Raw genomic sequence first — 24,510 nt, 5'->3', positions numbered from 1 at the left:
TTTATTTTGGAAACAGGGTCTCCTAAGCCAGTGCGCACGGCTGGCTTCGAACCTGCGCGATCCTCCTGTCTCTGCCTCCCAAGCGCAGGGATGACAAGCGTGCGCCACCACGCCCGGCCGCCAACACTATTTTATAAAATTATTTGGAGACAGTAGTAATGAAGGTTTAAGGAGAAAAATAATATCAAACATAAAATGTCCCTTATCTCAGCAGCGGGACCAAGCCAGCATCCCTTCCCCTAGTCTAACCCTGGGCTACACCCCCAGACCTTTCTATGTTTTATTTTGAAAGAAGGGCTCACTAAGTTGCTAAGGCTGGTCTTGAACCTGCGGTCCTGCCCTCTCCGCCTCTCAAGTGCTAGGATCACAGGTGTGTGCCACCATGCCCGGCTCGTGCCTGCATCTTTAGAAACCTATTTAGGGAAAACACCTATCTGGCAAGATTTATACTGAGCACTGTCCACAGTCGACTTTAATTCTCACTATACTGTGATAGTATAAGATTGTTCATTAAAACACTGGGCAGGTGCTATAAAGCTGAAAAATATTTGCTTTTTAGATCTTGACAATTCCACTCCTACGTGACCAAGGGTGCCTGTCCACCAAAAACTTCAGCAAAAACAAAAACAAAAACATATAGAATAGCACCATTTATAAAAGCCGAAAGCTGGAAGTAACCCAGATGTCTGTCAACAGGACAACCAGTCATTAAACTATGTTTATAACTGAAATAACTCCTAACTCTAATAACATAGATGACTCTCAGGAACTGGAAATTAAGCAAAAGAAACCAGCACAAAGAAGACAGTTTGGATGTGTTCTAAGCCATGTAAAAATAAAACTAGGGCTGGGGAGGGCGCTGCTCCTGGCTGGGGGTGAAAAGGGGCGCTGGGGCGCGGGGACTGCCCCTTCCTCTGTACGGGGTGCTCGCTTTTGTGAAAATGTACTAAATTGTGCGGTTAGGACCCCTGCGCTTTTCTGGATATGTTCATAGTAGCTTTGTTTCTAGAAGCCCAAAAGTGGAAAAAAAACAACCTGTCCCTCGAGAGGTGACTGGTCAGGCAGGCCCGGCACGTTCCTTAATAGGTGACTGACTGGTCATGCCATGGAAAACTACGAAGCAGGAAAAAAGGATGAAGTAAAAATTTACTTACTTATCCTTGGGTGATGCTAAAGGGCGTTACACTGGGCAAAAAGTCCAATCTCAAAGGGTCACAAACCATATGATTCCTTTAATGTAACAATCTTGAAGTGATGAAATTACAGAGAGGGAGGCCCTGACTGATTGCAGGGGTTGGAGGACCTTCCTTCTACCCTGAAAAGAGCGGGGCATGACTAGCAAGGGATATGGCAAGGTAGTCTTTGGGCTCAGGGATAATGCTGCATCTTGACTTCAGTGGTTGTTACACCTGCACAGGTGATAAAATGGCGTGGGGCCATGCACACGCTTCGCAGCAGTGCTGAGTTTCGGGTTGTGGTGTTGTATTTTGCAGGAACTAACCCTCGGGGGAGCTGGGTGAGGCCGCTCCAGACACCTCCGTCCTGTGTTCTAGCTCAGCACCTTGAATCTAGAATCACAATATTTCAAAATAAAAAAGTTAAAGTCAGCCAGGCGTGGTGGCGCACGCTTGTAATCTCAGTACTTGGAGGCTGAGACGGGAGGATCGCGCAGGTTCGAAGCCAGCCTCAGCTACTGAGTGAGGCTCTCGGCAACTTAGTGAGACCCTGTTTCCAAATAAAATATAAAACAGGTCTAGGGTGTAGCCTGGAGGTAGAAGGCCCCTGGGTTCCATCCCTAGGACCACACAAAAAAATGTTAAAATCCTACTGGAGTGGCGGAGGTGGCGCCATTCCTGCTGTATGACAGCTGGGAAGAGAATTCCGCAGGGCTGGAAGACTCTGGCAAAACTGAAGCCATTATCCCTCTTGATTTTAGTTATAATAATGATAATATTAATGAAATTTGAATATTGCTTTGACTGAGGATTGCTGTTTTCTAATAATCTGAAAATTGATGTGCATATGACTGGAAAATGCCCTAAGACTCATGCTGGGGATAGCGCTAATATGTGTGTGCGTGTGTACATATGACTAGCCTTTCAAAAGGCTACATAGAAAAAAGCTCTTTGCCCCTCTGCTTACACCTAAGTCACTTAAGGTTTTAGCCATGAAAGGAAAGGTTAACTTTAGGCAAATTATACCTACTGTTCAAGGCCCTCCATATGTTGCTTATAAGTTAGGGGGTCGACTCTGGTATCCCCTCAGGGGGCTAGCACTAATCAAAATACTTTTCCACCTCCAACCAATCCTCTACTTCCCTATACAGGAGTGTGTGATGATTGGAAAACAGAGTTAATATTACTGTAAAGTAGCTTGATGTCAGGACTCTGCCGTTCCTACAGAGGGCTGGGCAGGCAGAGACCTCCTTGGTGCCGGCTCACTAAAGCACAAGAGTTCTCTTGATAAACAACTTAATAGGTATTATAGAAAATTAGGTGTAGGTATTATATGCTAGAAAAATAGAATAAGTTTAGTGGGGGTTGGTGGCTGGGTCAAAATAAGTTAATAGAACACTTAATGGCCCAAATAGCAGATAAAATTAGCAGTTAATTTTAGAAGTAGATACAATAAGTCTAATATTTAGTAGCTAAGATAGAGGATAGGATAAGTTCAGTTAAAGTTTATTATGTGTGATGTAGAGTAGTAATAGGTCTTATGGGTCAATTCATTACAAATTAATAAAAAACAAAAAACAGGAAAAACAGGTGGCTTCGAGGTGTGCCTGCTACGTGGAATTTGGGTTAATGAAAAACTAAATGAAAAACAATGGGTGTGTGATGTGGTTTTGAAAAACTAAATGAAAAGCAAAATATGTATGATGTGGCTGGCTGGGATCTGTCAGATTCATGTATAAAGTCTATTCTAGGGCACAGGCAGAGCTGCCTTCCCCTGCTACTAAGCACGGCGTCTCTCATTCTTCAATTTCGCCGACCCTGCGCCTCCTTCAAGGCCCCTGGCCTGGCCGAGGCTGGACCCCGGCACTGCATAAAGACGAACCCTAAATCTGGAGTCTATAGAAAGGAGATTGAAAATAGACACTCAAGGAGGCCCACCAGGGCAGAACCTCGGGGGCCAGCTGCCACCACGAAACGTCAGCGAAGCGGGGAGCCACGGGCAGCATGGCGCGGCTTCTCCCTCAGAGCCCCCAGAAGAAACCAGCCCTGCACATACCTCAACTTCACATTTCTGTCCTCTAGAATCATGAGAGAATAAATTTCCGGGTGTTTGTTTGTTTTGCTGTTGAGGATTGGACCAAGCGGTATTCTACCGCCAAGATACACCCCCAGTCCATTTTAGTTTTTATCTTGAAATGGTCTCGGTAAGCTGGTGAGGGTCTCACTAAGTTGATGAAGTTGGTTTCAAACCTATGATCCTCCTATCTCAGCCTCCCAAGTCCTGGGATCCAGGTGTGCACCGCCGTGCCTGGCTTCAAAGCTCTCGTTTTAATTCCATAGTCTGACGCTGGGCGTGGTGGCGAACTCTCAAATCCCCGCGCTTGGGAGGCGGAGACAGGAGGATCGCGCAGGTTCGAAGCCAGCCACGCTGGCTTAAGAGACCCTGTTTCCAAATTTAAAAAGTATTAAAATAGGTCTGGGAGTGTAGCCCAGAGATAGAAGGGCTTCCAGGAACCCCAGTACCACCAAAAAATAAATAAATAAATAAATAATTCCATAGTCCGTGGTCATTTGTTAGGGTATCCCCAGAAAACTAACAGGCTGTGACGGCGAGGACTGGGCTCAGCTTGGAGGAACTCTCTCCCACACTGATGAGCCGGCCCCACGGGTGTCCATCCCCCGAGATGGGCGTCCAAGGCCACTCACAGAAACTGAGCTTCACAGGTCTGAGAGGTCCTCCAGGCCAGAACGTTTAGGTCAGCGTGAATTAAAGGTCAGACATCAGTCTGCTTCTAGTAAGGAAGGGCATCCTTATGGGCCCTAAGCACCAACTATAGAATCAGAAAAATCTGTAATCCCAGTACTTGGGAGGCTGAGACAGGAGGATTGAAGACTTGAGGCCAGCCTCAAGCAATGTAGTGAGGCCCTGTTTCAAAATAAGAAGAGCTACGGTGTAGCTCGAAGGTAGAACATCCCTGGGTTCAATCCCCACTACAGAAAGAGAAAGAAGAAAGAAAAGAAAAGGAAAGGAAATAAAAAGGAAGGAAGGAAGGAGAGAAAAGAGAGAGAAGGAGGAAGGAAGGAAAGAAAGGAAGAAGTCTTCACCTGCCATGTCCTGGCTGTGTGACCTGGTGCGTGCGTGCGTGCGTGCGTGCGTGCGTGCGTGCGTGTGTGTGTGTGTGTTAGTTCCTAAGGATTGAACTCAGGGGCATTCTACCTCTGAGGCACACTCACAGCCCTATTTTATGTTTTCTTTTGAAACAGGGTCTCACCAAGTTGCAGAGGGCCTCACTCAATTGTTGGGGCTGGCTGCAAACCCGCCGTCCTCCCGTCTCAGCCTCCCGAGTACTGGGGTTACAGTCCGCCAGTGTGCCGCCACGCCCGGCTCAGGGCAAGTTCCTTTCCCTGCAAGGGGCTCACTTTCTCACCTGTGAGATGCAGAAAATGATGGCAACCACCTGACAAACAGAAAACTGTGAAGCTTAAAAGGAAGCTGGGCGTGATGGCACATACCTATAATCCCAGTGCTTAGGAGGGAAGGGAAGGGAAGGGAAGAGAGCGTGCCAGGGTAGCTGACACTGGCCTCAAACTTGCAATCCTCCTGCCTCGGCCTCCCCAGTCTCTTGGATTACAGGGGCTCACCATCAAGCCCAGCATGGAAGAGGATTTTAATAAAAGTCAACAGGATGAGACCTAACATTTCATTAAACAAAATTATTGACCAAGGAGGCCTCCAGAGAACTGAGGGCTGCGTCGCTGGGACGCAGGCCACGGGCTGTGCTGCCTTGCCACGGAGGAACTCCACCAGGGGCCAAGCCGGCTAGTGCCGTGACCCCGGAGAGAGGCAGAAGAGAAATGACGGGCTGGCCGCCCTTCCCATACGCTGTGTTATAGAATCGTCTGGAAAAGGACTTCTTCAAGCCCTAGTAGCAAGGCACTTGATTTTTTTGCCTCAGATTTCTTATTCAAAAAGGGTGGGGGTCTTACTTGCAAGACTGAGCATCGAGATGATTCGTGTAAAGTGTGAGCACGAGCTCCGTGGGCACCGTGAGACCCACGCGCCAGCTCCTCGTCACTAAGGGAACCTGTTCTTCAGCCATAGCTGTTTTTACCCAAAGGTCTGAGCCCTGAGTCAACTCGTGAATGTTGTAGACCCGTGGGCCCCGCAGGCGGCCACTGGCCTGCTTGGCGGGGGAGCTCTCCACAGGAGCTTTGTCCACATGGCTCAGCTAGAGGTTTAGAAACACAACAAAGTAGGCGGGTGAGGAGGCAGCGGCCTGTGAGCCCCGTACTCAGGAGGCTGAGACAGGAGGATCGCTCGTTCAAGGCCAACCTCGGCAACTTAGTAAAATGCTGCTTCGAAATGAAAAATAAGGCCCGGCGTGGTGGCGCACGTTTGTAATCCCTGCACTTGGGAGGTGGAGACAGGAGGATCGCGGGTTCAAGACTGGTGTCAGCAACTTAGAGAGAACCTGTTTCAAATAAAATAAAAAGGGCTGGGGGTGTATCTCGGAGGTAGAATGCCCCTGGACTCGATCCCCATTACCAAAATAATAACAATAATATGATCCGTTTATAAGTGACGGGTTCCCCCGTGAAAGCCCAGTAACCTGTGGTCCTCGGTCGGAGGGCTGGGGCCCAGGGGTGGTCGGCAAGAGAACCCTGGGTGTCTCTGGAGTCCAGGTTGGCTGCTGGGTGGGCAGGCGGGTGCAGGGGTGCCCCTTCTCTGACCTCCAGTATGTTCCAGGTGCCCCATCTGAGAAGCTTCATCTTCCATGTTTTAATCCTGGTTACCTGTTTCCAGCCTGGGCCGGGAGCGTCCTGAGGCGGACAGCCTGCCTAGTCTGCCCCAGGCCCCGTGCTGCCCACGGAACCAGCTCCCGAGCCCATGACCGTCCCCGGAACGGATGAAGGTAGGTATCTGCACACCCACCACACGGACCACTTTCTTTCTGCAGAGCTGGGGTGGTTAGGTGTGGAAGGGCAGTCGGGTTACTCCGTGACCAAGAGATGGGTGAATGGACACCAGGGTGGTTAAGTGCGTGGATGGTCAGGTGTGTGGATGGTAGGTGCGTGGATAGCTAAGCACGTGGATGGTAGGTGTGTGGGTGGTCAGGGGCGTGGATGGTCAGGTGCGTGGATGGTCAGGGGCGTGGATGGTCAGGGGCGTGGATGGTCAGATGTGTGGATGGTTAAGCGTGTGGATAGTTAAGTGCGTGGATGGTCAGGTGCGTGGATGGTAGGTACGTGGATAGCTAAGCGCGTGGATGGTAGCTGTGTGGATGGTAGGTGTGTGGATTGTCAGGGGCGTGGATGGTCAGGTGCGTGGATGGTCAGGCGCGTGGATGGTTAGGTGCGTGGATGCCAAGGGGGTATAGGGAAGAGAAAGCTCCTGTCATGGGCTCTCTGGAGCTCGCTGAAGTATACTCTGACACACTCTGGCATGCGGGTGCAGTCCACCCCATCACCATCCTTGCTTTTGGTGACCGCACTGTACAATCCGCACTGTTTTCCGGGCTCTCGGACCCGCAGGGACCTCTCTGGGCCTCACGAGCACCTTCGTGCTCACAGCTTTGTGCCCCCAGGCCTCCCAGGCCCTGGGGGTCCTGGGCCTCTGTCAGAACGCCTCAAGGGCGCTGCGACCCGGGCCGAGGGGCTCCAGGGGAGAGCCCTGGGGCCGAGTGGGGTGTGGGTTTAGGCCAGGTGGCATTGGTTTGGTCTGGTTTCCAGCCTCGCAGGTGCGCAGGGCCAGGTGGGGCCTGGGGAGTGCGCAGGGGCGTGCAGGCACCGCCCAGCCCGCGGGAGGCGGGGCCGAGGCAGCAGATGTGCTCAGGTTCTGTTTTCAGTTCCCCAAAGGTCGCTCCTCGGCCCAGCCGGTGTGACTGTTGCCATGGCAACGGCTATCTTGGTCCCTGGGACTCTCCCTCCCAAGGTAGCATTCCTTTTTTTTTTTAGATCTTCTCAGTTCAGTCACCATGAAACTCAGTCATAATCAGCCTGGGTGGGGATGGTTGGGTCCTGGGCACTGCAGAGGCCCGTATACCAAGAAGAACTTTCGGCCAACGAATTACTGTTCCAAACTAGATCAGCACTCTTCCTTGCTGTCTCGGGTTCAGCTGACTCTCCAGGTTTGGAGAGGCTCATGGATTGCTCCCACAAGATGCCTATAATTATCCCTTTATTGCAATTAGTCAAAACATAACAGATAGAAAGCCTACTGGCTTCGAGTCTCATCTGTCTCTTGGTGACCAGGACATATCATTCAGCTTCTGATTTTGAGTTGTGTGTGTGTGTGTGTGTGTGTGTGCGTGTGTGTGTGTGTGTGTGTGTGTGTGTGTGTGTTGTAACATGTAACAGATGAGTGTATATATATATTTATATATTTACTAGGGATGGAACCCAGGGGCATTCCACCTCCAAGCTACACCCCCAGCCCTACTTTTTATTCTTTATTTTGAAACCAGGTCTCATTAAGTTGCAGATGGCCTCAACTAAGTAGCTGAGGCTGGCCGAAAACCTGCAACTCTCCTGTCTCAGCTTCCTAAGTACTGGGATTATAAGCGTGCGCCACCGCACCCGGCTCAAGGGCATCCTACCTCTGAGCTACATCTCCAGCCCTTGGTTATTTTATTTTTTATTTTGAAGCAGGGTCTTGCTAAGTTGCCGAGGGACTCCTCAAGGTGCTGAGGCTGGCCTTGAACCTGCGACCCTCTAGTCTCAGCCGCCCACGTACTGGGACCATAGACTGCACAACTACCCCCCGGCCTTCCCTGACACGTGGCCTTGGACTTGGCCTCGATGAACAGGAGTCACCAAGGGCTTTGTGCTGTGTTTTAGAGCCAGGGCTCCTGACCGGGCTGAGTCTGAACCCTGGCTTGGAGACTGACTGTGTGACCTTGGGCATGCTATTTATTTTAAATCTTAGCTTTTTTCTGTGAAAAGAGGGTGATAGGACCTTCTCAAAGGGCTTCTGAAGGTTCTGTGTATCCATTACCGTTACTGTAGCGTAAGAACCCGTGACGGGCTGGCCTGTGCGGAGACGCCAGCTGCATCGCAGGAGGGCTCCTCTCTGCGGCTTCTGTCTCCTACTTTATCAGTGTTTAATTACCATGCCGTAGTTTGGGGAGCTTTCTTATCTGCTATTCAACCCACGGTGAAATAAAAGCTTGTGTATTTTCTCTAGATGGACTCACAGAGAACAAAACCCCACACTCGCCATCCAGCCAGATCTTATTAGTGTTTTTTGTTTTGGATACGACCTCTGAGCGACACCTCCAGCCTTGGTTTCTCTGTCTGTCTCTTTCTTTATTTCACACTGGGGATTAAACCCAGACGCATTCTACCTCTGAGCTATACACCCAGCCCCGTTTTACTATTATTTGGAAACAGAGTATTGCTAGGTTGGTGAGAGTCTCACTATGTGCTGAGGCTGGCCTTGAACCTGCGATCCTCCTGTCTCAGCCTCCCAGGTACTGGGATTGCAGGTGTGCGCCACCTCGCCCGGCTTCCTGATATAATATAATGTGAGCCACAAATAAAATTAGAACTTTTCTAGTAGCCACATGATAAAAACCAAAATAAACCTGCGAAATTAGGGCCCAAAATAGATTTAATACAATGTAACCAAAGTATCACCATCCCAACCTGTGATCAAAATGTAATATTGATGAGAATATATATATACATATACATATATATATACATATACATATTTTGTTGTACCATCTTCAAAGGTGTGTGTGTGTGTGTGTGTGTGTGTATGTATTGCTACTAGGGATTGAACCCAGGGACATTCTACCTTGGAGCTACACAGTTAGCTCTTTTTTTTGTCCTCCTCCTCCTCCTCCTCCTCCTCCTCCTCCTCCTCCTCCTCCTCCTCCTCCTCCTCTCCTTTTCTCACCCCAGGAACATACTGTCTCTGAGTAGCATGCTACTCTGGCCCAATTTTCTCTTTCTTTCTTTCTTTCTTTCTTTCTTTCTTTCTTTCTTTATTTTTCTTTTTTTGTGGTACTGGGGTTCCTGGAAACCCTTCTACCTCTGGGCTACACTCCCAGACCTATTTTATATTTTTATTTGGAAACAGGGTCTCTTAAGCCAGAGCGGCTGGCTGCCAACCCGCATGATCCTCCTGTCTCCGCCTCCCAAGCGAGGGGATTACAAGCTTGGCCACCACGGCCGACCAGAAATTCAGATTTGGAGAAAAGATTTCTTCTTCTCGAGAAACAAACACAAAACAAAACAAAATCACGCATTTAAGGCAGACATTACCATGAACACCAGAGAAGAATTCCTACGTTGAACAAGGGTGACTCTGTCACCCAGGGATTCATATATTACCCAATCCACGTCATTATTTAGTGTAGAAATTTCCAGAACGTTTGACCTATGTCACTTGTTAAAAATGAAGCTCTAATAAAAAGAACGTTCTTACGCCGGGCGTGGGGTGCACGCTTGTCATCCAGCATTCGGGAGGCTGAGACAGGAGGATCGCGGTTCGCGGCCAGCCTCAGCTACTCAGCGAGGCCTCTGCAGCTCAGTGAGGCTCTGTTTCAAGATAAAGAGTAAAAAAATGGGGCTGGGCTGTATCTTGGAGGTGGAATGCGCCTGGGTTCCACCCCAGTACTGCACACAGAAAGGAATGTTCTCGAAGCTCACTCATAAATCTATTGCCCTAACACACTTATTATCTTAATTCCTCACATTGTGCGTGTGTGTGTGTGTGTGTGTGTGTGTGTGTGTATGTGTGTGCTAGAGATAGGACCCAGGTTCCAAAAGCATGCTAGGTGTGCACACTCCACCACTGGGCTCATGCCTAAACCCAGCCGTTTGTTTGTTTGTACTGGGATTGAAAGCAAGGGTCTCCTACCTCTGATTCACCCCTCCCCAACCTTTTATTTTGTGTGTGTGTGTGTGTGTGTGTGTGTGTGTGTGTGTGTGTGTGTGTGGTACCAGGGATGGTACCCAGGAGCGTTCTACCTCCAAGCTATACCCCCAGCCCTATTTTTTACTCTTTATTTGGAAACAGGGTCTCAGTTGCAAAGGGCCTCACTAAGTAGCTGAGGCTGTCTGCCAGCCACGATCCTCCTGTCTCAGCCTCCCGAATGTGGGGATTACAGTCGTGTGCACCACCACGCTTGGCTTTTTTTTTTTTTTTCCATTTTGAAACAGGGTCTCACTACGTTGCTAAGCCTGCAATCCTCCTGCCTCTGCCTCTCACATACAGAATCTTTTATTCTTAAGCCAAAAAAAAAAAAAGAATAGTTGTCAAGGAAATAGCCCTCCAGGATAGCAAAAGCATCCATCCGTCTGCGTTTCTCTGGGCTCTTACGCACACAGGGCAGGACTCAGGAAGACGGGGTGCTTTAACATCAAGAGTAGTTTAGTCGTTGGCCCCAGATACCCGGGCCAGGATAACATTGTCGGGATATGGAAACAAGACTAAGGTGAATTCCAAAACCTGAGCCCTGATCAGAAACACAGGCCCAGGCTATCGAAGCCAGGAGGGCCCTGGAGGCCACCAAGAGCAGCCCTGCGGTTACAGCTGGAGCGGGGCAGTGCCGAGCAAGATGCCAGGGAAGTCAGGACAGTGCCACCCCGAGAGGACACAGCCGCATCACCCATCACCCCACCGGAGGTCAAGGACGGGGGCTTTCCGCAGCGCCGGGTCGCACGGAACACAGGGGCTATTTTGAGAGCCCAGCCCTGCACCTGCTCAGCCCAGATGTGCTCCGCAAAAGAAGAAATGAAAACGGGCTTTTCTCACCACGGGGCCAGCAGGAGGGTCCGGGCCACGAGTTACCTCGGTGACGAGGAGGGAGCAAGTGTTGCTGGATGTTCGTCTTCCTAAGACCCCCACCCAAAGGGAGGCTGGAAGGACACACTCAAGTGGCTGTTGTCTACAGATACAAAGTTATCAGTGCCCATCCCAGTACTAAATTCCCACTGCCATGTCTTGTTCTTGTATGGAGAGAGGAGGGCGGGGGAGGGGTGCGGGGAAGCTGACCAAGTGCCGTGTGTGATGGCCATGCCCCAATAAAGTTAGGTTAAAGGGAAAAATGGATTCCTGGGCCCGGCGTGCTGGCGCACGCTTGTCATCCAGCATTCGGGAGGCTGAGACAGGAGGATCGCGGTTCGCAGACAGCCTCAGCTACTTAGCGAGGCCCTCTGCAACTCAGTGAGACCCTGTTTCAAAATAAAGAATAAAAAATAGGGTTGGGGGTATAGCTTGGAGGTAGAATGCCCCTGGGTACCATCACCAGTACCACCAAAAAAAAAAAAGGAAAAAGAGAAGAAAAATGAATTTCCTACTCAAGTATTCCAGAACCTGTCCCTACAACACCAAGAGGTAAACAAAGGCGATGTCAGCCGGGTGTGGTGGCGCAGGCCTGTGTTCCCAGTATGGAGAGGCTGAGACAGCAGGGTCACAGGTTTGAGGCCAGTCTCAGCCAGTAGCCAGATTCTCAGAAACCTAGTGAAACCCTCTTTCAAAATAAAATAATAATAATAATAATAATAATAATAATAATAATAATCTGAGTGTGATGGCACACACTTGTAATCCTAGTACTTGGGAGGCTGAGACAGAAAGACCACAGGTTCAAGGCCAGCCTCCATAACTTAGTGAGACCCTGTTTCATAATAAAAAATAAAATAGGGCTGGGGGTTTAGCTTGGAGGTAGAAGGCCCCTGGGTTCAATCCCCAGTGTTGAGAAAAAAAAAAAAAACAGAAAGAAAAGAAAGGTGACATCAGAGGAAGGGGCTGTGTACTACCCTGGCCCGTGTGTGGCCCCACTGTGCGCTGCTTAGGCAGGCAGAATGGGAAGCAGGAGAAGGCACAGGCAGCACAGGTTAAAGGCATGGGGAGGGAGGAGTCCTTGCTCAGGGCCCAGTAGGTCCAGAAAAAGAAAATAGGCTAGATCTTAGAAGAAACTGTCAAGGAAGGCAGGAAAATATTTTAACCTTTTTTTTTTTTTTTTTTTTTTTTTAGTGTTATAACACGAGCACAGGGGCACGATTATTAACCAGCTGCAGAGCCAGGAGGGTCAGGCTCAAACCCAACTCGGCCACAACTGCTGCCACACCTTAAGCAGGTCTCTGCACCGTGTAAACCTGTTTCCTTGTTGATAAATGTGGTGGGAGGGAGTACGCGGGGTTAAACCCAGGGGCGCTCTATCTCCGAGATATACTCCCAGCCCCTTTTGTTTTTGGCGTTTTTTGTTGTTGGTGGTGGTGGTGGTGGTGGTGGGTTTTTTGTGTGTGTATGATACTGGGGGTAGAACCCAGGGACTTTTCTACCTCTGGGTTATACTCCCAGACCTATTTTATATTTTATTTGGAAACAGGGTCTCACTAAGTTGCTGAGAGCCTCACTAAGTAGCTGAGGCTGGCTTCGAACCTGTGCGATCCTCCTGTCTCAGCCTCCCAAGCGCTGGGATTACAAGCATGCGCCACCATGCCCGGCTCTGTTTTTTGGTTTTTGTTTCCGTACAGGAGATTAAACTCAGGGGCATTCTACTTCTGAGCCACACACCCCTCAGCCCTATTTTTTGTTCTTTATTTTGAAACAGGGTCTTACTAAGTTGAAAGGGCCTCCCTAAGTAGCTGAGGCTGGCTATAAATCTGCGATCCTCCTGTCTCAGCCTCCCAAGTACTGGGATTACAAGTGTGCACCACCACACCTGAATTATTTATTATTTTGAAACAGGGTTTTGCTAAGTTGCTGAGGCTGGACTCGGACCTGCAGATCCTCCTGTCTCAGCCACCCCCAGGACTGGGACTGGGACTACAGCCGTGTGCCACCATGCCTAGCTTCAACTGTAGTTTTTTTGGTTTTGTTTTTGTTTTGGTGGTTTTGTTTAGGGTTGGGGGTATAGCTTGGAGGTAGAATGCCCCTGGGTACCATCACCAGTACCACCAAAAAAAAAAAAAAGAACAAAATAAAGAACAAAAATAAAGAACAAAATAAAGAACAAAAAATAGGGCTGGAGGGTGTGTGGCTCAGAAGTAGAATGCCTCCGGGCTACACTCCCAGACCTATGTTTTTATACTTTTTTATTTGGAAACAGGGTCTCTTAAGCCAGTGCAGCTGGCTTCGAACCTGCACCATCCTCCTGTCTCCGCCTCCCAAGCGTGGGGATTACAAGTGTGCACCACCACGCCTGGCCTCAATTGTAAGACAACACACCCTTGAAGGTGGTTTTAAGGACAGTGGCAACAGGACCACTGCCCTGGAGCAGGACCTACGTTAAGACACCTGTTCTATTTTTTGTTTTTGTGTTTTGATGCTTGGGGTTGAACCCAGGGGCATTCTACCTCCAAGCTACACCTCTAGCCCTATTTTTACTTTTTATTTTGAAACAGGGTCGCACTAAGTTGCAGAGGACCTCACTAAGCAGCTGAGGCTGGCTGCAAACCTGTGATCCTCTGGTCTCAGATTACAAGGGTGCGCCCGCACGCCCGGCTAAGGCACATGTTCTGGTTACTGTCATCAACCTGCGTGAGAATACTGCTCAAAAATTTCCAAAGCTCAGATGAGAGGCTTCCCATTCAGGGCCCCTCTCCTCCTGCCGAGACCCTCCACTCAGAGTCAAAGGAGTTTGTAAACTTTAAGTCCTGTCACTGGATCTTCTTGCCCTATCAAAACTTGATGGTTTATATAGCCAGGCATGGTGGCGCAGGCTTGTCATCCCAGCATTTGGGAGATGGGACAGGAGGATCACGGTTTGCGGCCAGCCTCAGCTACTTGGTGAGGCCCACCACAACTCAGTGAGATCCTGTTTCAAGATAAAGAATTTAAAAAATAGGGCTGGGGGTACAGCTGGGAGGTAAAGTTCCCTGGGTTCAATCCCCAGTACCGCAAAAAAATAAAAATAAAAAAAAAATAAATAAAAAATAAAAGATAAAAAATGTGTGTGTGTGTGTGTGTGTGTGTGTGTGTGTGTGTGTGTGTGTGTTGCATGTAGCCGGTCATGGTGGTGCACACTTGTAATCCCAGTACCTGGGAGGGTGAGACAGGAGGATCACAGGTTCAAGGACAGCCTCAGCGAGTCGTGAGATTCTCATCAACCTAGTGAGACCCTGTTTCTAAATAAAAATAAAGTAGGGCTGGGGGTGTATCTCAGATGTAGAATGCCCCTGAACTGAATCCCCAATGCCCCCCAAAACATCTGCTGTGTGCTGTTACCAGAATCCATAAACCCATTTCTTCAGCAAAAGATTAAACTTCACGAATGCATGCAGAGTTAAGAAAATTGCCAAATTTTCTTTTCTTTTTTTTTTTTTGTGATATTGAGGATTGAACCCAGGGACATTCTATCCCCAAACTACACCCCTAGCCCTATTTTATTTTTAACACGGAAACAGGGTCTTGCTAAATTGCAGAGAGCCTTGCTAAGTTGCCGAGGCTGGTCTTGAACCTGTGATCCTCCTTTCTCAGCTTCCCAGGTACTGGGATTACAGGCATGTCCCACCATACCCGGCTGAAATTGACAAATTTTGCTAAGTAACCTCAGAAAAAATCAGAGGAATTGCTAAGTAAGTACTCCAAAATTAGATGCCTTTCTTAAGGAATAAATATATTAAAATAAACTGAATAAAGCCAGGTATGATGATACATACCTGTAATCCCCATATTTGGGAGGCTGAGACAGGAGGATCACAGGTCCAAGGCCAGCACCAGTGACTAATGAGACCCTCTGCAACTTAGCAAGACCCTGCTTCAAAGTAAAAAGTAAGCTGGGTGTGGTGGTACACACTTGTAATCCCAGTATGTGGGAGGCTGAGACAGGAGGATTGCAGCCTCAGCAACTTAGTGAGGCCCTGTTTCAAAATGAAGAATAAAAATAGGGCTGGGGATGTAGCTCAGAGGTAGACTGCCCCTGGGCTCAACCTCTAGTGCCAACAGAGAAGGAAATTAGCTGCTTCACTTAAGGAATGGATTGTTTTTGTTAAAATAAATTGAATAGGTTAACAATCTATCAGCTCAGATCATAACTAAACTAAAAATAAAACCTGTAGATGTGGCTTCCTTTCTGTAATTATTTTCTTCCTTAGATAATTCAGTTATCTCTTCAGAAGATACTGTAGTACTATGAAGGGGAAAGATGTTGATGAATTACGACTCTAGTTCGGCGAGGCATGGTAGCCACGTTTGTAATCCCCGCGCTTGGGAGGCTGAGACCGGAGGATCACACAGGTTCGAAGCCAGCCTCAGCTACTGAGAGAGGCTCTCAGCAACTTAGTGAGACCCTGTTTCCAAATAAAGTATAAAATAGGACTGGGAGTAAAGCCTGGAGGTAGAAAAGCCATTGGGTTCCACCCCCAGTACCACCAAAAAAAAAGACTCTAGTTCATAAAATGTCAAATACACCTTGTACATATCCATACTTTATGTGTGTTAAAAATTTATGAACTACTGAGCCAGGCCTGGTGGCGCACACCTGTAATCTCAGTACTTGGGAGGCTGAGACAGAAGGATCACAGGTTCAAGGACAGCCTCATCAAGTAGTGAGACTCTCATCAACCTAGCGAGACCCTATTTCCAAAAAAATTTTAAAATAGGGCAGGGAGTATAGCTTGGAGGTAGAATGTCCCTGGGTTCAATCCCCAGCACCTAAAAAAAAAAAAAAAAAAAAAAAAAAAAAAACAGAAAGAATTTATGAACGATGCAAGGCTCCCCTGGGCCAGGACTCCTGTGGTGTGATTACACGTTCCTCTGTTTCTGAACTAGAGTGATTTTTCTTTTGTTCCCCATTTGTAGAATAAGAGCAAACCTCAGCCTCTCACGCTGTGGCCATAGAGCGCCCTGGACTTGGCCTCACCACCGCCTCGTCATCCGTCTTGAGCCGCTCACTGGGCCTCAGTTTCCCTGTCTGTAACACGAGCGGGGTGTTAAAATGCCATGACTCAGCCAGCTGTGGTGACACACATCTGTAATCCCAGAGCTTAAAAGGGTAAGTCAGGAGGGTCTCAGGTTTGAGGCCAGCCTCAGCAACTTAGCGAGACTGTTTCTAAATTAAAAAAAAAAAAAAAGCCAGGTGTGGTGGTGCACGCTTGTAATCCCGGTACCTGGGAGGCTGAGACAGGAGGATTGCAGGTTCACGGCCAGCCTCGGCTACTTAGTGAGGCCCTCTGAAACATAATGAGACCCTGTCTCAAAATAAAGAATAAAATAGGGCTGAGAATGAAGCTCGGAGGTAGAGGACCCCTGGGTTCAATCCCCAGTACCGAAGAAACAAATTATTGTTCCTCAGGTGGCGTGTTTTCAGCTAATTAATGGCCTAAAATGGAAATAGAATTTCCAACAGTCACACTGGATTTGAAAACAAACTTGCACCTCATTATGATTCTTCCCTGAGCGATGCCGGCCGAGTGATCTACCTCATCTAAAATAGGTCTCAGGACAAGACTGAGACAAACACACCTGCCTACATTTCACACCACACTGAGTCCGGCTCACAAAAACAACACTCAAAACAACTCTTTGCAAGGGGGCCTTTGCTCACTAGTAATCCTCTACTGGAGAGGCTGAGGCGGGAGGCTCACGGGTTTGAGGCCAGTGTCAGTAACCTAGCAAGACCCTACTTCAAAATAATAAAAAAAAATTAAAGGCAGAGGAGTGGAGCTTGAAAGTAGACTGACCCTAGGCTTCCATCCCCAGTACCCATCCAACAAGAAAAAATTTTAGTTTTTGCATTCTAATTGTGCACAGCCTGCTAATGGAAGCTCCGGGATGGAAGTGGAGTTCACCTTCTGAGTCAACATGGCAGACTCCCTCCCTGCCCGGCCAACAAGGCGGAGTGAAGCGGCTTTCTCTATAACAGGCCCCACGCCCACTGTCCTTACGGACTCCATGTTGGACGCGTGTTCAGCTGGACCTACCTGGTTAGACCAGCCGGAACAAGATCAGCGCCTCTTCTGGGTAAACACCTGCGGTCATAGGAACAAGAAGCCCAAGTTTCCGCTTTACTACTCAAGTTTCGTAACAGCAACCCTGCAGAATCGGGCTTTCAGACAGGAAGCGACTCCACACCTGAGGCCTGGCACTGCCGGCTTATTTTTGTGTTTCTGGGTGCGAACATCTGTAGGGTTCAGTACCTGCAGCTCAGGCGTTCACAGTAAACATGTTCGACCTCACGGATGGAGACGTGTGAGAATAAACCGCACAATAACCCTCGCGTAGTTGAAAACAACCCGCCGGAGATATTGACTGGGTATTGTAAATGGCTGCGATTATTTAAAAAGGAATTCAGCCCCCCCCCCCCGCATAAGAGCAACTAAAATCCCATTCCCTCTAACGCCCTAATGTCAAGGAATCTAAAACATTAAAAGGCTGAGGGCGCAGTTCAGCGGTAGAGCACTTGCCCCGCATGTTCCAGGCCCTGGGTTCCAGCCCCAGTACCACACACACACAATCAAACATTAGAAAAATATCCTAAGTTACTAATAATAGGAGAAATGGCCGAGGAAATGATAGTGAACCGACTCGGTCCAAGCGAGAGGCGACTTGAGGTGTAGGCGACGCAGACAGCGTCAAAGAGCGAAGCGTCTGTGAATTGTGGAATTCTATTTGCTTTGCAATCAGCTCTATGGAACAATAGATATGTTTATAAGTGAAGATTAGAAGCAGGCGTGATGGCACCGCCTGTCATCCCAGTACCGGGGAGGCTGAGACGGGAGGATCACAGGTTCGAGGACCGCCTCAGCAACTTATGAGGCCCTTAGCAACTTAGTGAGACCCTGTTTCAAAATAAAAATAAAATAGGGCTGGGAACATAGCTCAGAGGTAGAAGGCCCTTGATTTCAATTCCCAGTACCTCGCACACACAAAAAAAGTGGAAGCCTGTGAATTTTCTGCCTTCAAAATGCTTGTTGTTAGACTATCATTCTTACCAAAACAATATTCAGGAACTGGTAAGGAGGGACAACTTGCCAACAGTTAGAAGTCAGCCATCTACCTCTGTCTCGTTTTGAGATGGAGAGGGAGGCCATCAGGTCCCAGGCAGGCCTGCCCCACATCCGGAGTGGAATTCTATTATTCAACAGACCAAAAGAGAGCTCATGGCTTCCTGACATCTTGAATTCAATGATCCAAAAGGTAAATTTCATTACTTACAGAAAATACTTCTCAAAAATCACAAATCACCCTTTTTTCTCTCTCTCCCTCCCTCCCTCCCTCCCTTTCTTTCTTTCTTTCTTTCTTTCTTTCTTTCTTTCTTTCTTTCTGTTGTTGTTTTTTGTGACTGGGAATGAGCCAGGAGGATTCTACCTCCAAGCGACATCCCCAGACCTTTTTCTTTTTATTTTGAAACAGGGTCTCACTAAGATGCTGAGGGTTTCAACAAGTTGCTGCGGCTCGCCTAGAACCTGTGATCCTCCTGTCTCAGCCTCCCTAGTACTGGGATTACAGGGATATACCACCACTTACAACCTAATCTCTCATTGCGAAGTGAAATGTAAATCATAAAAATAAGTTTGGCCATTCTGTTGGGAGTGGTGGCTGTTTGTTGTAACACAATGGATCGCTGAGAGGTAGCAGGAGTCCTTCATACATCCAGGGTTTGTTATTTAAGGACAATGAATGGAGCCAGGCGTGGTGGCGCACACCTGTAATCCCAGTACTTGGGAGGCTGAGACAGGAGGATTGCAGGTTCGTGGCCAGCCTCAGCTACTTAGTGAGGCCATCGGCAACTTAGTGAGACCCTGCTTCAGAATAAAAAATTAAAAATAGGGCTGGAGCTATAGCTCAGAGGTAGAATGCCCCTGGGTTCAATTACCAGTACCACAAAAATAAAAATAAAATAAAGACAATGGCTGTCTCAGAAAGACCATTCTGAATGAGAACTGAAAATATGTTACATTTAGACAACTATCTAAAATAAATTCACAAGGGTATGATGGGGGACGCATGTAGCTATAATTACTTACATCTAATTACTTAAATTGCTTCTCTTTAATTCCTCATATACACTTGTCTCCTTTGATTCTTGAGAGTATTCAAAAAGGAAGAAATATGTTAAAGGAAAAAACTAAAAAGAATCAAAGGTTTGCAAGGTGTGGTGGCGCATGCCCGCAACCCCAGGACGGAGGCTGAGACAGGATTGTAGGTTGAAGGCCAGCAGGTGGTCACTCAGCAAGACCTGGTTTCAAAATAAAAAATAAAAGGTCCTGAAAGTGTAGCTCAGAGGTAGAAATCCCCGAGGCTTGATCCCCAGTCACACACACACACACACACACACACACACACACACACACACACCAATAAAATAAAATAGGGTTGAGTGTGTAGCTCAGCGATTGAATGATCCTGGGTTCTGTCCCCAGTACCACCACACACACAAAAAAAAAAAAAAAGAAAGAGAGAAAGAAAGAAAGAAAGAAAGAAAGAAAGAAAGAAAGAAAGAAAGAAATTAATTTGACTAACTTGCTTTATTTGGAAAAATAATATGTGCATTTGGTAAAACATTCCAAGAATATAAAAGAGTAACAATGGTGAGTCTCTCTACCAGGCTAAGAAATTTTTAATAAAATATTTTCGCTCTAAAGTAGGGTTTTAAAAATAGCAGATTGAAAACAAACACTTGAAAGTTATTAAAGATGTAACAAGAATTGAGTTCTAGAGGTACAAGTTTCATTGTTCTCCTTATAGAGCAAATAATTCTTGAGCTACTTCTCAAGAGTTCTGGAATTCATTTAGAATTATCTTTTTTTTGTGGGTCTGGGGATGGAACCCAGGGTCACGCGACCTCCAAGCTACACCCCCAGCCCTAGTTTTTATTCTTTATTTTAAAACAGGGTTTCACTGAGTTGCAGAGGCCTCACTAAGTAGCTGAGGCTGTCCGCGAACCACGATCCTCCTGTCTCAGCCTCCCAGATGTTGGGATGACAAGCGTGCGCCACCACACCTGGCTAGAATTATCTTTACCTATGTAATTATAAAAGTATTACTTTTAATTTCAGGAAAATATTCAGAGTTCTAGAATGTAATCTGATATTTAAATATTTGGGGTCATTATTCATCGCTCTTATTTATGCTCAGACAAAAATTCAGGATTAGAAATGATCTTATGGCCCGGCGTGGTGGCACACGCTTGTAATCCCCGCGCTTGGGAGGCGGAGCCAGGAGGATTGTGAAGACTCAAAGCCAGCTGCACACGCTGGCTTAGGAGACCCTGTTTCCAAATAAAAAAGCATAAAATAGGTCTGGGAGTGTAGCCTGGAAGTAGAAGGGCTTCCAGGGACCCCAGTACCACCAAAAAAAAAAAAAAAAAGATCTTATGGAGTGGGGAGTGGTGTGCACACCTGCAATCCCAGGACTGGGAGGCTGAAAAGGAGGCTCGCAGGTGCAAGGCCAGTATCGGCAAGTAGTGAGACTCTCATCAACCTTGCAGGACCCCGTTTCAAAATAAAAATAAAATTAGAGTGGGAGCTGGGTGTGGTGGCCCATGCTTGTAATCCCAGCATTCGGGAGGCTGAGACCGGAGGATCGTGGTTTGCAGACAGCCTCAGCTACTTAGTGAGGCCCTCTGCAACTCAGTGAGATCCGGTTTCAAAATAAAGAATAAAAAATAGGGCACAGAGTGTAGCTCGGAGGTCAAATGCCTCTGGGTTCCATCCCCAGACCCGCAAAAAAAAATATAAAAAATTAGGGTGGGGTATAGCCCAAAGGTAGACTGCCCCTGGGTTCAATCCCCAGTGACACACACACACATACACACACACACACACATCTTATGGGGTTCCTATAAAAAAGGGAACAGAAAATATATTTGCAACATAAATGGTATTTATAATTAATTAGTATTATAAATGGTATTTATAATTAATAGCATGCACCTATTAAAAACAAAATCTAAGCCAGGTGTGGTGGCACATGTTTGTAATCCCAGTACTTGGGAGGTTGAGACAGGAAGATTGCAAGTTCATGGCCAGCCTCAGCTACTTAGGCCCTCCACAACTTGTTTCAAAATAAAGAATAAAAAAATAGGGCTGGGGCCAGGTGTGGTGGCGCACGCTTGTAATCCCAGCATTTGGGAGGCTGAGACAGGAGGATCGTGGTTCTTGGACAGCCTCAGCTACTACTTAGTGAGGCCCTCTGCAACTCAGTAAGACCCTATTTTAAAATACAAAATAAAAAATAGGGTTGGGGGTAGCTTGGAAGTAGAATGCCCCTGGGTTCCAATTCCAGTATAAATAAATAAATAAATAAATAAATAAATAAATAAATAGGGCTGGGGATGTAGCTCAGAGGTAGAATGCCCCTGAGTTCAATCCCCAATATCACACGCGCGCGCGCACACACACACACACACACACACACACACACACGCACACACACACAATTACAAGGTTACTTAAAGAGGGATTTGTCTTTTCTTCTCAAAACTTTTAAACAGAAACATACAATTCCATATGCACACAAATAATTCAGCAATCTATTTTAGAAATAACATATTATCGTGAATTTTATTATATTAAATTATATCTTGCTGGGAATGGTGACACACACCTGTAATCTCAGTACTTAGGACGCTGATATTGCAGGTTCAGGGCCAGTCTGAGTATCTTAACAGGGCCCCAGTACCACAAAAATATTAGTTAATATAAATATACATAAATAAATAAAAGGCTGGGGGGTAGCATAAAGGTAGAACGCCCCTGGGTTCAATCCTCAGCAGCACCCCCAAAGAGAAAAGAACCCAGAGAATCCAACTCTCAGCGCCTCAAAGTACAAGAACTCCCAAGCCCAACGTTTGTAAGCGTTATCAGCCAGGATAAAGCTTATTCAGATGAATTTTCACACCTGAAATACTTTGATGAAACAGTGCTTATCACAATTAAAACTGCATTCGTGGTCCTCTTTACCTTAAAACTCATATTTTGTTGGTACCAACTGAACATTGTAAAAATCATATTTTTGCTTACAAAATATATTTATTTATATTTCACCAAAGCAATCTTTCCCTTTGTGTGGTTTTTTGTTGTTGTTTTGGTTTGGTTTTGGTTTTGTGTGTGTGTGTGGTGCTGAGGATTAAACCCAGAGGTAGTCTACCTCTGAGCTACACCTCCAGCCCTATTTATTTCTTATTTTGAAACAGGGTCTCACTAAGTTGCTGAGGCTGGCTCAAGCCTGTGACATCCTCCTGTCTGGGTCTCCCAAGTACTGGGATTAGAGGCTGGCACCACCACACCCCGCTCTTGGCGTGGTTTTCATTTATTTTCCAAAACAGGAAAGCATAAAGTTGCGCAGTACTCTATATTCTGTGTATATGTGCATCTGAGGGTTGAACCTAGGGACATTCTACCACCAAACTACATCCCTAACCCTTTTTATTTATTTCAAAACAGAGTCTCACTAAGTTGCTGAGGGACTAAGTTTTTATTTTTATTTATTTATTTATCTGAACTACTGGGGATGAACCCCAGGGGCATTCTGCCTCCAAGCTATACCCCCAGCCCTATTTTTTTTATTTTTATTATTTTGAAAGTGAGTCTCACTGAGTTGCACAGGGCCTCACTAAGTAGCTGAGGCTGGCTGCAAACCTGCGATCTTCCTGTCCCAAGTACTAAGATTACAGGTGTGCACCACCATGCCTCACTTAAGTATTTTGCTTTTGAAAGAGGGTCTTGCTAGGTTAAGAGTCTCACTAAGTTGCTGAGGCTGTGCTCAAACCTGCGATCCTCCTTTCCCAGCCTCCCAAATACCGGGATTACAGGTGTGCATCATGCCTGGCACACTCTACTTATCAAGGCAGGAAAAGCCATGGAAATAAAAGTAGACTCTGAGCTGAGAAAGACAGGCAGGGAAGGAGGCTTGGAAAACTCAAACTGTGAAGGACTGCATGAAAGGATTCTAGCATCTCTGGACCGCCCTCGGATTTTCCCACAATGCCCCACTGTGCATGCACACTGCCCCACAGTGAGGGGCAGGCTGCCTGGGTGGCCACCGGGACGCAGTGCTTACCCAGTTTCTGCACAAGCAGCCAGTTGGCAGTGCTCACTGTGGAGGCTAGTGGCAACCCGGGTGGCTCCCCACAGGGCGGCAGCTGCCTTCAAGATCTGAGCCTGGCTGCTTTTGTGGCACGCACATGCTCTGGACTCGGACCCATCCTCCCCAGGAGCGCCTCCTCGCTCCCCAGAACAACCTTCTCTGACCCCCACCCCCAGGACCTGCGCGTAGGCGTCCAGGGGAAATGTCTGCCTGAAAGGGCCGCCAAGGAGCTTCAGGTCCCCTGACCGCAGCCTAGCCAGCATCTTCAGTCAGGGGAGGCTTTCCCATCCCAAGACAGCTGAGACACCAGACGCTCGAGATACCACACTTCACTGCAAAGAAATGTCCTCTGGCCACGTCCTTCCGTCCATCATTCATTCACTGGTACGAGATTGAACCCAGGGGCATTCTGCCTCCGAGCTACACCCCCAGCTCTATTTTTATTTGGAAACAGAGTCTCACTAAGTTGCAGAAGGCCTCACTAAGTAGCTGAGGCTGGCCATGAACCTGCGATCCTCCTGTCTCAGCCTCCCAAGTCCTGGGATTACAAGCGTGTGTCATTTCATAATGCAGGTCTCACTGAGCCTGCTGCGTGCTGGTTAAGCAGCCCAAGCTGGTCTCCCAGAGCCGGTCATTTGGGATGAGCTGGCTCTAAGAAACAGCTGCCAGACACAGTGGCACACACCTGTAATCGCAGTGGAGACTGGGACAAGAGGATCACAAATTCAAGGCCAACCTCAGCTATTTAGCAAGATCCTGTCTCAAAATAAAAACTAACGCCAGGCATGTTGGCACACGCTTGTAATCCCAGTACTTGGGAGGCTGAGACAGGAGGGCCGCATGTTCAAAGCCAGCCTTGATAACTTAGTGAGGCTGTCAGCAACTTAGCAAGACCCTGTTTCTAAAAAAAAAAAAAAAAAAAAAAAAAAAAAAAAAAAAAAGAGCTGGGGATTTAGCTCGGAGGTAGAAGGCCCCTGGGTTCAATCCTCAACACCGCAAAAAAGAAAAAATAAAATGAAGGTGTAGCTCAGTGGTAGAGGGTCCCTGGATTCCATTCCCAGTATCACCAAAAAAAATAAATAACAGACCCTTATCCACAGCAATCTGGAGTAATTGGGGAAGCCATGGAGTTCATAGGCCACTTGCTGTTACATGTCAGCTGGGCTGAGAGCTCTAAGCACGTCGCCCACCGGCGTCCCCAAGTCCCTTTGGGGCACGTGCAATCAGGACCAACGGACCCCACTGCACATGCGCGCCAAACACCCCACACAGGAAAGCCGCTGCAGTTCCCGTAGTGTTGAGCTTGGCTTTCTCGTTAATCCTGCCCAAAATGGAAGGAAGGCACAG

This window comes from Muscardinus avellanarius, assembly GCF_963383645.1.
Source record: "Muscardinus avellanarius genome assembly, chromosome: 15".
In the NCBI taxonomy this organism is placed as follows: domain Eukaryota; kingdom Metazoa; phylum Chordata; class Mammalia; order Rodentia; family Gliridae; genus Muscardinus; species Muscardinus avellanarius.
The sequence above is the reverse complement of the archived record's forward strand: the minus strand, read 5'-3'. Positions refer to the sequence as shown.